This window comes from Elephas maximus, chromosome 16 (genome assembly GCF_024166365.1).
Source record: "Elephas maximus indicus isolate mEleMax1 chromosome 16, mEleMax1 primary haplotype, whole genome shotgun sequence".
Classification (NCBI taxonomy): domain Eukaryota; kingdom Metazoa; phylum Chordata; class Mammalia; order Proboscidea; family Elephantidae; genus Elephas; species Elephas maximus.
In genome coordinates, this window is record NC_064834.1 from 88,537,656 (window position 1) to 88,547,433 (window position 9,778).

A 9,778-nucleotide genomic window follows, 5' to 3' on the forward strand; every position below is an offset into this window, starting at 1 on the left:
AGTGTTTCTTTCTCCAGCCCTTCTTAAAGGTCTTGCATATTTGTTTTTTGCCTGGGCAACAAATTTCCACATGCAATTACAGATATTATAGAAATAACCACCAATTCTTTTATAAGAGTTGTAGTATTCCTGACATACAAATGGTAATATAACATTTATTACAATTTTTTATAGCCAATATAATTTCAAAACTGAGAAATGGAGAAAGAAATTATTTTTGTAAGAATATTATACCATGTTTGAACATCACTGTCCTGTTTAATTATTTAAATGAATGGAGTGAAAGATTTTTTTTCTCATACCAAGTAAGCACATCTCCAATCTCTCATCTTGAAGATATTTAAAAGGGGAGAAAAGACTCATGTTGGCAAATCATCTAAATGTTTATTTCCAGATAATATTTTTATTCTGTAAGAAATAAAAAAAAAAAAAAGATAATTTTTTTTTTCGAATTGGCCATTGCTCAACAGACACAGATTCAGTGTATAGAAACGGGGAGAAATAGTCACCTAAAGTGATTCAAGGAAATTCTACTGCATTTAATAATCATTTTGTTTTCTTCTGAAGGACATTCAATGTTGTTTACATTGAATTTTCAGATATTGTCTGCTTTATTTTTATCTAAGCCATGAAGACAGAAAATCAAACTTTTGGAGCAGAATTTATACTTCTTGGCTTTTTCCAATATGGCCAAATGAACACCGTCCTCTTTGTTACCATTGCGGGCCTCTTCTCAGTGACTTTGATGGGGAATATCATACTGATCCACCTCATCCGACTGGACACTCCACTCCACACTCCCATGTACTTCCTCCTCAGTCAGCTCTCCTTCATTGACATGATGTACATCTCCACCACGGTACCCAAGATGGCAGCAAACTTTCTGTCAAATGATAAGACTATTACTTCTTTAGACTGTAAGATTCATACCTTTGTGGTTTTGACCCTTGGTGGAACTGAAGCTCTTCTTCTTGGTTTCATGTCTTATGATAGATATGTAGCGATCTGTCACCCTTTACATTATCCTGTGCTCATGAGCAAGACGATCTGTTTGTCCATGGTCACATGTGCATGGGCCAGTAGTTCTATCAATGCTTTAATACATACATTGCATGTATTTCAACTTCCATTCTGTACATCTCGGATCATTAACCACTTTTTCTGTGAAGTTCCATCTCTAATGCCTTTGGTGTGTCAGGACACCTCCCAGTATGAGTATACTGTCCTCTTTAGTGGCCTTATCGTTCTGCTACTACCATTCATGGCCATTCTGGCTTCCTATGCCTGAGTGCTTATTGTGGTTTACCAGATGAGCTCAGGTAAAGGGCAGACAAAAGCCATCTCCACGTGTTCCTCTCATCTGATTGTGGCAAGCCTATTCTATGGGGCTACTCTCTCCACCTATACAAGGCCACATTCCTTGCATTACCCTGAGGAAGATAAAGTGGTGGCAGTATTTTACAGTATCATTACACCTCTTCTGAACCCATTTATCTACAGTCTGAGGAATAAGGAGGTCATGGGGGCTAGGAAAAGAGTTTTGGGAAAATAGATATTTGTACAGAAAATATGACTTTAGGAACCCTTTATAGTTTGAGACTGAACAACATGATTTGATTAGCCTACTGTCTAGAGAGATGTAAGCTCAAAGAAATGTTTACAAAATAAATAAATGTAACAATACCTTGGTTTCTACACTTCTCAGAAATAACTAAAGCTTTGTTATTGGAACTGGGTGGACTTGCCGTGTAAAAGCAAGAGAATGGTTGCCATTTTCAACTTTATCTTCTAAAGCAATAGATTTAATCCCTGTCAACACAATGCTCCCATGTCATAACAAATTTTTAGTACCTTTTTAATATTCTGAAATAAAATGCACATGAAATATAATTTACCATATAATACATAGTATCAGGAAAATACATATGATGACCAAACTATAATATAGAGCAAAATGCATACATCCACTTATTTATTTATTCATTCATTGAACAAGGGCTTTAATGCTTTAACTCTGTATGTGACACTGTTATAGGCACTGGTGAAATGGGGTTAAACAAGAAAAAACTGACATAAGTCTCTGCTCTCATGAAGTTTACATTTTATCGTGGGGAGAAAGACAGTATATAAAATTAACTGGTAAAGCGACCTTATATGAGTCGGAATCAACTCGACAGCACTGGGTTTGGGTAAATTTCAGAGTATACCAAAAAGTATTAATCACCATGAAGAAGAACTAAGTGGAAAATTGGAATCAGGAAAACAGAGGATATTTGCAATATTAAGTCAAATAGTCAGAGAAGGGAGAATCAAGAATATGACTTTTGTCAAAAACTAAAAGGAGTCGAGGAAGAGAGACAAGTGGATATTTGTGGATAAATGTTCTGGGAAGAGCAAAGAACAAGTGAGAACTCCCTGAGGTGGGGACATGCCCAGCGTAGTCACAAAAGATCAAGGAGTAAATTGGTGAGACACAGGAAATAGGTATATGTTTTGGGGCTGGGTCTTACAGTGTAAATTAGATCAACGTGAGGATTGTGGCTTTGAACCTAAAACAATGGGCTACCATTGCAGAGTTGTGGTAGAGAACTGATGTGGGCAGGAGAAAGCCATTGCAGTAGTCCAGCTGTGACAAGATATTACCTTGGACCAAGGTGATATTAGTGGAGAGGCAAAAACTAGCCAGATTCAGGAGACTGGGAGAAAGCAGACATTTGAGTTTTGTGGACACATGGGATGTGAAATACTATGAAATAAGAAGCTTTCAGAATTGGGCTAAAACTTGAAATAAACATCTGGAAGTATGGAACTGTCATCGTTACAGCTTGAGGGAAACCACAGGTGGAGCATTTCATCATTCGTCATCTCTTATGCTCCTTTCATGTTAATGCCTTGGGCCCACAATTACAATCATTATTCTGGCCTCTATCGCCATTAAATAGAAGCTCTTACTTCTCATCACCATTGAGTAGAAACTTTTAAATCAGCAAATAAGTTCTCTTTGATGTCTGGTTTCTTTTCCTAAACATATTTAAAAGGTTTAACCATATTTTTGAGTGTTTCCATCATTTTTATTACAAAGCTGAATTCCATCATATGGCTTAGAATAATTATTTCCATTCTGATGTCAGAAACGTTTGGCTATAATGAATAAAACTACCATAAAGCTTCCTGTACAAGTGTTTTTTGAGAACACGTGAACTCAATTCTCTTGTATATATACCTAAATTGAAATTGCTTGGTCATAAATTAGGCACATGTTTAGCTCTAACAGCGTTATCCAAATTGGATTTAATCATTTATTTTCCAATCAGTAATATATGAAAACTTCTTAGAGTCTGAGTGTTGATAATAAATAATGCAGTGGGTTGCTAAACTACTTGGTGCTAAATATAAAGTGGGATATAAACCATGAGAACAAAATACAACCAGTGTGCCATCAGTGCATGAACAATGGTACTGGAAGAAAGTGTATATTCTGTGAAGTATTTTAGAGATTCACTGACAAGTTTTTTTGGCTCCATTGTCAATAATTTTAATAATAATTATATGTAATGGCCTTTAGGAACACTCATTTTTTGGTTCAAGACAAAATGTGTTTATTGGTCTATGAACGCCTTACTTCGGTCAGTTTGTTTATAATGTATACCTGTAAGTTCATCACCCAACCCAACAACTAAAATAGTAAATTTGTTTATCTTTAGTGCTCCTCCAACTCATGGCGACCCCATGTGTGTCAGAGTAGAACTGTTCTTGGTAGAGTTTTCAACGGCTTATTTTTCTAATGTAGATCACCAATCCATTCTTCTGAGGTGCCTCTGGGTAGACTCGAACCACCAAGCTTTCAGTTAGCAGTGACTATGTTAACTGTTCGCACCATGCAGGGACTCCTCATATCCTCCTATACCTCCACCATCATTCTGAATTTTTAGTTTTTTAATTCTCTTGCTATAATTATAATATAGAATTCATAGGGTATTAGAAAATATTTTTAGATGCTGTAGAACTTAATAAAGGGGTCTTAAGTTGTAGATAATCTTTTTGAAAATTGATTGTTTTTTCAGTTGACATTACTAACTCTCCAGGTTGAATGAAATGACAGCCCATTCTATTTTATTATTGAATGGCATTCTATTTTAAGACTATACTACACATTTATCCATTTTTTGTTGTTGGTGTTGTTGCTGATAGATGCTTGTTTTATTTCTAGTTGTCTACTATTATGTACAATGCACTTATAAACATTGTTGCATTTGTCTCCTGTTTCCCATAAACAAGAGTTTGTATTTTGTATATATCTATGAATGGAATTGGTGGTGAAATTACTTAAGTGTGTAAACCGTTTGTGTTTTACATAAAGTTTGAAATTCTAATTTACACTTACTATCAAATGCCGGGGGCCAGCCTCAGCAATGAACAGGGTTACCAGAGGAGGGGTAGAGTTCGGCGAAAAAAGAATGAGCGGTAGTGTGTCTTATATTTTCATTCTGCAGAAGAAGAAGCCTCTCTCCTTTATTTTTTACATGGTCTTTTATACCATAAGCTTACAAAAGCATAACATCGCATGATCAACAAAGGGGCAATATAACATCATTTCCCAGAGACATAATTTTCCAAGCGACACATAGTACAGTTCTGCATACGCACACACAAATACAATGAGCTTTTGTTTAGTTGATTTAGAGTAACAATTGACTTCACACTGCTTTACACTTATGCTTAATCTTGCAATACCTTCCACAGTTTTTATAACAATTAATCTTTTTGCAAAACCATTGCCACATAGGCTTTGTCCATCTTGTCCAGGGTGGCCAAGTTCTTGAAGTCCAGCCACTTTGGGTTACGTCATATTGTCCACGATTATGCCAAGGACAATTAGCCCAATCTATATACCCAAAGACCAGTCAAGCGCAGCAGTGAGCGAGGTAAACGAGAAGGTTGAGCTGTAATTGGCTGAGAAATTGGCTGAGAGAACTCACTGCCTTTTGTTTTTCCACTTTTATGGGGTCATGTGTGGGTGGTGGTTTAATCACAAAAAGGGCCTTGGTAAATACCAGGATTTCACCATCCTATTCTTATTTTCCATAGTCGAGCTATTTGTTTTTCCCCTAAGACAACTTCATGTTGATCCCCAAGTAACACACGGGCTGTCCCTACCCGGGATTTCACCAGGGGATTATGAGTAGGACACCCCCCGTCCAAAGGTCTCTAAATCTATAATGGAATTTTATGCTTATACATTCTGCTATACACAGGCTGAAAATGAAACAGAAACAGAACACAGATGACAGAGATATTCCTGACTTTTCAGGAATTCTTCGATGTTTATGCTGGGGGCAGTGGGTGCAGAGAGGCTGCCCTTGCAGCCTGGCTCCTCCTGACTTTTCAGGAATTCTTCAATGTTTATGCTGGGGGCAGTGGGTGCAGAGGGGCCGCCCTTGCAGCCTGGCTCCCAGCATCTCCCCCTTTTTTATTTTTTAATTTCGCTAGATGAAGATCTGAAGCCACCTTTTGGATAGCTTGATTTAAGATTCGGAAGATGACTGGAAGAAAGAACAACAAAATCAAGAATAAACATAAAGAAATACCCGTGTTTAACAGAATGTTTTTAAGACTATGTTTTTGAATAAAGGAATTTAAGGAATCAATAAATTGTTTGGCTGTTTGAGAAGAGGAAAAATCTTTTTCTGCATTTGTAATATCTTGTATTTCCATATGTAATTTGTCAATATTAAAACTCAAATCGGAATGATTCCATATGCCCTGGATATGATTTTTGATTTTTTCCCAATTATGTATGGTAGTATTTACAGGCAGTGGAGTAACACAAATCCATTTGAAACTTACATGGCATCTCAAAGTAAGTCGCACTTTGAGATTAGTGATTTCTTGTCCTATATATAGAATTGCTTCTTCAAGGGCATTAACTTCTTGTTGTAATTTTCTATCAATGGCTTCTTGTGTGGCTAAGGCTAAAGTAATATTTTTACTTAAATTATTTACATAGTTTGCAGTATGAATCTGTTGTGTTAACGCCATAGCAGAAAGTGAAAGAGAAGTTGCTAAAGCTATAAGAGCGGAAATCCCCAGTATTAAAGCTGCTACAAACTGTTTGGCTCGAGATAAAATAGCAGAAGCTTGTTTTAAGGCTTCTAGGCCTGAATCATCATACCAATCTTCTTGTAAATGTACAGGAATCATAATATATTTTGGCTGTTGTAAAATCATCATACTTTCGACAGGAATTGCAGGATTTATACAACTGGTCAGTATACAATTTTCACAAGAACTAACATAATGTGTTTTCTTGTTTTCTATAACAATACTAGAGTGATTGTTGCGGCTAATTAATAACACATATGGAGCAGGTACACAAGCTTGAATATCAAAACTCTCATTATTAAAAGGACGGGACAAAGTGACATTACCGGCAGCAGTTGCCAGTCCCCACAAAGATGGATGTATGTTACCCGTGAAGGTAGAAAGAATAGGGGGAACCCATCCATTTATATGCCAACGATTAACTTTTTGTGGGAGAGGGACTAAGGTATCTTGCCAATTAAAACGATATCGAGCTGATTGTAAATATTGACGATAATCATCTTCAGGATTTAAAATACTACAATCAATAAGACGTGCAGACATTTCAGGCAAAGCATATACAACTTGTGAATTATACATACAATTTCTCCAAATAGGAAATCCTTTTGAAGGGTCAATCATAGCCCAATCTTGATTGCTCTTAGAATCCTCAGGAGGCGACTTATCACAGGTAGGAAAAAGAGGAGTGTGTACTTTTGGGATACCTTTAAGAAAATCAGTTTTTTCTGGAAGGATGAGGCGTAGAGCCCATAATAATCTGTAAGGCTGTTGGTTTTGATTTCCATTAGGTGAGTCAGTAATCATTGATTTGAAGCCAAAAGGAATACAGCCAGGGATAGTTTTTCGCAAATTTCTTAATTGAATGCAAATAGGAGGATTATCTGACACACCAGAATAGGAATAATTAGAATTAAAGCCCTGAGGGTTCCAAAATATGGTTTCGCCCCCCAGTAATGCAGAATTATTAGTAAATACAGAGGGGGAAGGATCTTCCCAGGTGACGGGATGAAATATAGGAGGTTTTGGGACATAAGCCCAATGTATATCAGCCGTAACAACACATACCTGACAGGAAATGATAGCGAGCATAGCCACAAAAAGAGTACCCGCATTTACGGGAATATGTTGATCCACGGTTAAGGTGTGAGCCAGATGAGTAAGTTTTTTGAGTTGGCCCCAAGTTGGGGGCTCAGCCGCAATGGTTTGATGGGTTCTTGAATAGGGAGTATGTCTCCGGCTTCTCCACCGCACTTTGTCTCGAGATGAAGAGTTGTTGAGGTTTGTAGAGGGTTGTATAAAGTCGGCGAGAGGGGGTGGAGTAGAAGATGAAAAGGAGGAACTAGAGACAGGCGAAGGTGGGGGTGTAGATGGAGCATTTTCAAGAGACAGATTTCTCAGAAGAGTCGTGAGAGGTGTTAGGTTTGTAAGCAGAGAGGGAGAAAGTATTGGAGGATTTTTGGTGATTTTTGGGTCTTGCATGTCTGATGAGTCTGTCGGGTATCCACAAAGGGGAAGTTTCGTCCTGTGGGAAAACACAAGCATAGCCTCTTCCACAAGAAATTAATGGATCAGGTCCTTTCCATTTTCCTGTTAACAGATCTTTCCAATATACTGAAGGTACAACAGTATCTTGTTTTGTATACCAATGGCGTTCCATTGGGGATAAACCTTGTTCATTTATATTTAAAAAATTAATAACAAATAATGCATGATTTAAGATATGATAAGGAGTACTATGTTTAAATTCTCCATTTTGTAATTTAGTAATTTGTGTTTTCAAAGTCTGATGAGCTCTTTCCACTATTGCTTGACCTTGAGGATTGTAGGGAATTCCTGTGGTATGATTAATTTTAAACGTTTTACAAAATTCTTGAAATGCTTTAGAAGAATAAGCAGGGGCATTATCAGTTTTAATTTCTACGGGTTTTCCCAGTATGGCAAAGCAATAAAACATATGTTGAATTATATCCTTAAATGCTTCTCCAGTTCGAGCAGAAGCCATTATGACATGGGAATAAGTATCAATGGTTACATGGACATAAGAAAGTCGCCCAAAGGATGATATATGGGTTACGTCCATTTGCCAAAGACAATTGGGTTTTAATCCCCTAGGATTTACTCCCATGGGCAAAGATGGCAATGTAGTAGGGCATGAGGAACATTGTCTGACAATATTTCGTGCTTCTTCTCTTGAAATTTGAAATTGTTTTCTAAGTGCTGAAGCATTTTGATGGTGCAGTTTATGTGATTCAGCAGCTTGTTCAATTGTGGTTATAGAAATAAGTTTTGTTAACTGATCAGCTCTATTATTACCTTCATGAATAGGTCCAGGTAGACCTGAATGAGCCCTAACATGTCCTACAAAGAAAGGTTGTGTTCTAATATGAATAAGTGTTTGAAGTTTTATTAGGAATTGTGATACAGTCGACTGAATTGGAATAGGAGCAGTTTCAATATGAGGAAATAGTCTATAGATATACTGAGAATCAGTATATAGATTGAATGGAGTATTTTTTAAATATGAAAAGGTCTTAATTACTGCTATTAATTCTGTTTTCTGGGCGGATTTTTCTTCAGTTTGAACTGTAAATTCTGTTCCATTAACAATGTAAACAGCTCTGCCATTGGCTGAGCCGTCAGTAAATACAAGATTGCTTTTTTACCATTCCTCTTAGTGAGCCTGATAGACAAAGATTTGCTTTTAGCCTGCCCTCAATTAATCTAATTAGGCCATATCGGAGGTTCCAATGGAAGGTTCTACCACAAGGAATGAAAAATAGCCCTACTCTTTGTCAAAAATATGTGGATCAAGCTATAAGTCAAGTTAGAAATGCGCATGCTGGTGTTTATCTTGTTCATTATATGGATGACTTATTATTGTCTCATAAAGATAGGGTTTACTTACAACAGGTGTTGCAAGATTTGGTTGTTGCATTGGAAGAATATGGGCTAAAAATAGCCCCAGAAAAGATACAAATCGATCCTCCCATTAACTACTTAGGAAGGACCATACATAATCAGTATATTACTCCTCAAAAAATTCATCTAAGAACCACTCATTTAACTACTTTAAATGATTTTCAACAACTGTTGGGAGATATTAATTGGGTTCGACCCTATCTAAAGTTGTCCACTAATGAACTATCACCATTATTTAATATATTAAAAGGAGATCCTAATCCTCGCTCACCTCGGGTTCTAACAGAAGAAGCCCGGTTAGCTTTAAAATTGGTAGAAGAAGCTTTAAATAATAGTTTTTTACAAAGACTTAATTATACATTACCTTGGGACCTGATTATATTAGCTACTCTAAATTCTCCTACTGGTTGCTTATGGCAAGAGGGACCCTTAGAGTGGATACATCTTCCACACACTCATAGGAAAAATGTTCCTTCATATCCCTCCTTGGTGGCTTTGATATTTCAAAAAGGGCGACAAAGAAGTAGGGAACTGTTTGGGCTAGACCCATTCAATATTATAGTTCCTTATAATGCTGAACAGACAAATTATCTTCTTCAAAATAATGAAGAATGGGCTATTGCTTTGACTGATTTTAAAGGTCAAATTACATATCACTTACCACCACATCCTGTCCTCACGTTTGTCAAAAGCCACGAATTCTGTTTCCCTGAAAGGTGTAAACCACAACCACTTTCCCAAGCAGCTCTTGTATTTA

General features: G+C 36.9%; 1 pseudogene; it reads left to right on the top strand.

Moving 5' to 3' along the window:
- The first annotated feature begins 592 nt into the window (after window positions 1-592).
- On the top strand, window positions 593-1,552 carry LOC126059452 (olfactory receptor 2AK2-like; annotated as a pseudogene).
- Window positions 1,553-9,778: the final 8,226 nt, after the last annotated feature.